This window comes from Tinamus guttatus, unplaced genomic scaffold (assembly GCF_059628265.1).
Source record: "Tinamus guttatus ecotype Peru unplaced genomic scaffold, ASM5962826v1 Tinamus_guttatus_pri_ptg001635l, whole genome shotgun sequence".
NCBI classification, from domain to species: domain Eukaryota; kingdom Metazoa; phylum Chordata; class Aves; order Tinamiformes; family Tinamidae; genus Tinamus; species Tinamus guttatus.
The window spans coordinates 34,001-40,000 of NW_028290169.1; positions in this window are offsets into that span (position 1 = coordinate 34,001).

Consider the following 6,000-nt stretch of genomic DNA (forward strand, 5'->3'; position numbering starts at 1 on the left):
CTGGATGAGTGGTGTGTGAGAGTGATGTTTTGGGTGTTGCCCGGGAGACTGTGTATGTGCTGGGGCAGGCAGTTCCAGTGTGTTTCTCCATGGGCTGTGTTGTACCTGTGTGTTCTCTTGCTCAGGTTTTGAGGTTGCTCTTGTTCTTTGGTGTTTTGGCATGCATCTACCACTATGGCAAGTAGGAAGTAGCATAATGTGGCAATAGTAGCCTGGAGCAGTGATTGGTGAGCCTGTGTCTTCCTTTTGATGTATTGATGGATTTCTAAGGAGCAGGGATGGGCTGATTAGGCAGGTGGTGGTGATGGTTTGTTTTTTGAGAGGGAGAGCAGTGTTTGCAGATTTTACAAAATAGATGGGAGGACAAGGGATCCTGCCCTAATGAAAAGGGAGCTTGAGAGTGGTTGGAAAGACTGCTGTCATCTGTGGGCCTTCTCCCTGACTTGTTGCCTTGCGCCGCCCCCTTTCCCGCCTTGCGCCGCCCCCTTTCCCGCCTTGCGCCGCCCCCTTTCCCGCCTTGCGCCGCCCCCTTTCCCGCCTTGCGCCGCCCCCTTTCCCGCCTTGCGCCGCCCCCTTTCCCGCCTTGCGCCGCCCCCTTTCCCGCCTTGCGCCGCCCCCTTTCCCGCCTTGCGCCGCCCCCTTTCCCGCCTTGCGCCGCCCCCTTTCCCGCCTTGCGCCGCCCCCTTTCCCGCCTTGCGCCGCCCCCTTTCCCGCCTTGCGCCGCCCCCTTTCCCGCCTTGCGCCTTTTGCCTCAGTATTTTGGCCTTAGCTGGCACTTTGTTTGCTATCAGCAGTTGTATTTCAATGTCTTAAGGCTCATCTGGAGTGTCTGTGTGACTGTGTTGTGGTAAAATAGGCCTTTGTGTTGGCATGTGTGTGTGTTGGGATGTGTGTGTGTACAGAGTGGTCAGCAGTGTAGAAGTTAATGGTTGCCCTTTTAGGGTGTTCCTGATTGAGCTCATGGACTGTTTTACCTAGGGAATTAGGAAGTTGGTGGTTTTAGTTGTTTGAGTGATGATTGCTGTGAAGTGGCCAGTGGTGTGTTGGTTGGTTTTGGTGATGCTTGTGTCTAATTTTGCATGCGTAATGCCTTTGTTTTTCCCTAGGTTGTAGCTAGCATTTGGTAGTGTGTTTTGACTTTTTAAGAAGAACATCTAGCTGAGGGGTGTGTGTGTGTGTGTGTGTGTGTGTTGTGGTTGTTTTGTAGGTGTTAGGTGTGTGGTGATGGTGTTTTTCCTCCTTGGTCCTGGCTGTTTTGTGAGGCAATGATCTTTGGCAAAGTTTTCCTGGTGTTTGGTCCTGGGGCCAGAGTTTTCTTGGCAGGGTGTTTTTTGGTGGTGCTGGGTAACCCTGTTACTGGGTGCTCTTTGAATATGTGGTCTATCCAAGAGGATATAGAGTGTGTGCTGGTGCTAGGGCTATTGTGGGGATGGTTGATGGTGGTTGTTTTCCTGGAATGGTGATAAACTTGTATACCCAATGATCTGTTTCCTTTTTCCAGGTTGTAGCTAGCATTTAGAAATTTTTATTTAAAAGAAAAAAAAATCCCAGCCAGGTTTTTTTTTTTTATTTTTCCCCGGCTGGGTTTTTTTTTTTTTCCTCGGTCCCGGCCACTCTGCGAGGCGATGATTGTCGCCAAAGTTTGCACAGAGTTTGGTTCCGGGACCGGGGTTTTCTAGGCAGGGAGGTTTTTCGGGGTGCTCGGTAACCCAGTTACCGGGTGCTCTCTGACAACCTGGTGGTGTCTGCCCATTACTGTGGAAAGCTACGTAGTGTGTGCTGGTGGCTGTGAGCAGGTCTGGTGGCTGTGAGCAGGTGTGCTGTGATTGCAGAGATGGCTGTTGTGATATATCTGCAATTGATGCAGCGTGTGTGTGTATTCTGCTCTAGCTTCACTTTCACTGTAGGCTGTAACTGCTCTGGTCTTTCTGGGTTTCTTTACAGGTACTGAGTATGAGGAATGGTATGGTCATACATTCTGTGTTTCCTCTTGGGATGATAAACATGCTTGCTTTCCTCAACAGTTTGTTAGGAAAGCACAGCTGTAAATATTGCTCCAAAAAAATAAAAAATGTTGCAGTTGGAGTCTGTCTTTTTTCCAATAAAGTTGGTTTTGTGGTGACTCATTTCAAATAAAGATAGTTTTGGTGGTGATGGTGACTTTCCTGAAGTACATGCTTTCCTGTATTAACTCTTTTCTCTTTGCCCTCAAATTTACCCTTTTGCCCTTCCTTTTTATCCCTAAATTTTCCCCTTTTCCCTTAATTCTATCCTAACCCTTGTAAAAACAAGAAGCCTGAATTTTGCAGTATTATTGTTTTTATCTTGTGGTGCCTCTATTCTTTGCTCTTCCTCCTTCTCTTTGCTCTACTTGCTCTTCCTCCTTCTCTTTGCTCTACTTGCTCTTCCTCCTTCTCTTTGCTCTACTTGCTCTTCCTCCTTCTCTTTGCTCTACTTCCTCTTCCTCCTCCCCCTTTGCCCTACTTCCTCCTCCCCTTTGCCCTACTTCCTCCTCCCCTTTGCCCTACTTCCTCCTCCCCTTTGCCCTTTGCCCTTCTGCCTACTTCCTCCTCCTCCTCCTCCTCCCCTTTGCCCTTTGCCCTTCTGCCTACTTCCTCCTCCTCCTCCTCCTCCCCCCTTTGCCCCTACTTCCTCCTCCTCCTCCTCCTCCCCCCCTTTGCCCTACTTCCTCCTCCTCCTCCTCCTCCCCCCCCTTTGCCTACTTCCTCCTCCTCCTCCTCCTCCCCCCCTTTGCCCTACTTCCTCCTCCTCCTCCTCCTCCCCCCCTTTGCCCTACTTCCTCCTCCTCCTCCTCCTCTCCCTTTGCCCTACTTCCTCCTCCTCCTCTTTGCCCTTCCGCCGCCGCCTCCTCCCCTTTGCCCTACTTCTTCCCTTTGCCCTTTGCCCTACTTCTACTGCCTCCGCCTCCTCCTCTTTGCCCTTCCTCCGCCTCCTCCTCTTTGCCCTTCCTCTGCCTCCTCCTCCTCCTCCTCTTTGCCCTTCCTCCTCTTTGCCCTACTTCTTCCCCTTTGCCCTTTGCCCTACTTCTACTGCCTCTTCCTCCTCCTCTTTGCCCTTCCTCTTCCTCCTCCTCTTTGCCCTTTGCCCTACTTCTACTGCCTCCTCCTCCTTTGCCCTTTGCCCTTCTTCCTCCTCCTCCGCCTCCTCCTCCGCCTCCTCCTCCCCTTGGCCCTACTTCTTCCCCTTGGCCCTACTTCTTCCCCTTGGCCCTACTTCTTCCCCTTGGCCCTACTTCTACTGCCGCCTCCTCCTCCTCGCCCCTGCCGCCTCCTCCTCTTTGCCCGTCCTCCTCGCCCTTCCTCCTCCTCCTCTTTGCCCGTCCTCCTCTTCCTCCTCTTTGCCCTATTGCTTCCTCTTTGCCCTTTGCTCTACTTCTTCTGCCTCCTCCTCCTCTTTGCCTACTTCTACTGCCTCTTCCTCCTCTTGGCCCTTCCTCCTCCTCCTCCTCCTCCTCTTTGCCCTTCCTCCGCCTCCTCCTCTTTGCCCTTCCTCTGCCGCCTCCTCCTCCTCTTTGCCCTTCCTCCTCTTTGCCCTACTTCTTCCCCTTTGCCCTTTGCCCTACTTCTACTGCCTCTTCCTCCTCCTCTTTGCCCTTCCTCTTCCTCCTCCTCTTTGCCCTTCCTCTTCCTCCTCCTCTTTGCCCTTCCTCTTCCTCCTCCTCTTTGCCCTTCCTCTTCCTCCTCCTCTTTGCCCTTTGCCCTACTTCTACTGCCTCCTCCTCCTTTGCCCTTTGCCCTTCTTCCTCCTCCTCCGCCTCCTCCTCCCTCCTCCTCCTCCTCCTCCTCTTCCCCTTGGCCCTACTTCTTCCCCTTGCCCTACTTCTTCCCCTTGGCCCTACTTCTTCCCCTTGGCCCTACTTCTTCCCCTTGGCCCTACTTCTTCCCCTTGGCCCTACTTCTACTGCCGCCTCCTCCTCCTCGCCCTTCCTCCTCCTCCTCTTTGCCCGTCCTCCTCCTCCTCCTCCTCCTCTTTGCCCGTCCTCCTCCTCCTCCTCCTCCTCCTCTTTGCCCGTCCTCCTCCTCCTCTTCCTCCTCTTTGCCCTATTGCTTCCTCTTTGCCCTTTGCTCTACTTCTTCTGCCTCCTCCTCCTCTTTGCCCTACTTCTACTGCCTCTTCCTCCTCTTGGCCCTTCCTCCTCCTCCTCCTCCTCCTCTTTGCCCTTCCTCCGCCTCCTCCTCTTTGCCCTTCCTCCGCCTCCTCCTCTTTGCCCTTCCTCCGCCTCCTCCTCTTTGCCCTTCCTCCTCTTTGCCCTACTTCTTCCCCTTTGCCCTTTGCCCTACTTCTACTGCCTCTTCCTCCTCCTCTTTGCCCTTCCTCTTCCTCCTCCTCTTTGCCCTTTGCCCTACTTCTACTGCCTCCTCCTCCTTTGCCCTTTGCCCTTCTTCCTCCTCCTCCGCCTCCTCCTCCTCCTCCTCCTCTTCCCCTTGGCCCTACTTCTTCCCCTTGGCCCTACTTCTTCCCCTTGGCCCTACTTCTTCCCTTGGCCCTACTTCTACTTCTCCTCCTCCTCCTCCTCGCCCGTCCTCTCCTCCTCCTCGCCGTCCTCCTCCTCCTCCTCCTCGCCCGTCCTCCTCCTCCTCGCCCGTCCTCCTCCTCCTCCTCGCCCGTCCTCCTCCTCCTCCTCTTTGCCCTACTTCTACTGCCTCCTCCTCCTTTGCCCTTTGCCCTTCTTCCTCCTCCTCCGCCTCCTCCTCCTCCTCCTCCTCTTCCCCTTGGCCCTACTTCTTCCCCTTGGCCCTACTTCTTCCCCTTGGCCCTACTTCTTCCCCTTGGCCCTACTTCTTCCCCTTGGCCCTACTTCTTCCCCTTGGCCCTACTTCTACTGCCGCCTCCTCCTCCTCTCGCCGTCCTCCTCCTCCTCCTCGCCCGTCCTCCTCCTCCTCCTCGCCCGTCCTCCTCCTCCTCCTCTTTGCCCTATTGCTTCCTCTTTGCCCTTTGCTCTACTTCTTCTGCCTCCTCCTCCTCTTTGCTCTACTTCTTCTGCCTCCTCCTCCTCTTTGCTCTACTTCTTCTGCTCCTCCTCCTCTTTGCTCTACTTCTTCTGCCTCCTCCTCCTCTTTGCTCTACTTCTTCTGCCTCCTCCTCCTCTTTGCTCTACTTCTTCTGCCTCCTCCTCCTCTTTGCTCTACTTCTTCTGCCTCCTCCTCCTCTTTGCTCTACTTCTTCTGCCTCCTCCTCCTCTTTGCTCTACTTCTTCTGCCTCCTCCTCCTCTTGGCCCTTCCGCCGCCGCCTCCTCCTCCTCCTTTTTGCCCTTCCGCCGCCGCCCTCCTCCTCCTCTTTGCCCTTCCTCCCTTCCTCCCTTCCGCCGCCGCCTCCTCCCCCTCCTCTTTGCCCCACTTCTGCCTCCCCCTCCTCTTTGCCCACTTCTGCCTCCCCTCCTCTTTGCCCCACTTCTGCCTCCCCCTCCTCTTTGCCCCGCCGCCTCTTTGCCCTTCCGCCGCCGCCCGCCTCCTCTTTGCCCCGCCGCCTCTTTGCCCTTCCGCCGCCGCCGCCCTCCTCCTCCTCTTTGCCCCGCCTCCTCTTTGCCCTTCCGCCGCCGCCTCCTCCTCCTCCTCTTTGCCCTTCCTCCTCCCCCTCCTCCTCCTCCTCTTTGCCCTTCCTCCTCCTCCTTCTCTTCTTTGCCCTACCTCCTCGTCGTCGTCGTCCTCCTCTTCCTCCTCCTCCTCTTCGCCCTACTTCTACTGCCTCCTCCTCTTCCTCTTTGCCCTCCTTCCTCCTCCTTCCTCCTTCCCCCTCCGCCTCTTTGCCCTCCTGCCCCCTCCGCCTCCTGCCTCCTCCGCCTCTTTGCCCTCCTGCCTCCTCCGCCTCTTTGTCCTCCTCCTCCTTCCCCCTCCGCCTCTTTGCCCTCCTTCCCCCTCCGCCTCCCTCCTCCTTCCTCCTCCTCCTTCCTCCTTCCCCCTCCGCCTCTTTGCCCTCCTTCCCCCTCCGCCCTCTTTGCCCTCCTTCCCCCTCCGCCTCTTTGCCCTCCTCCCTCCTGC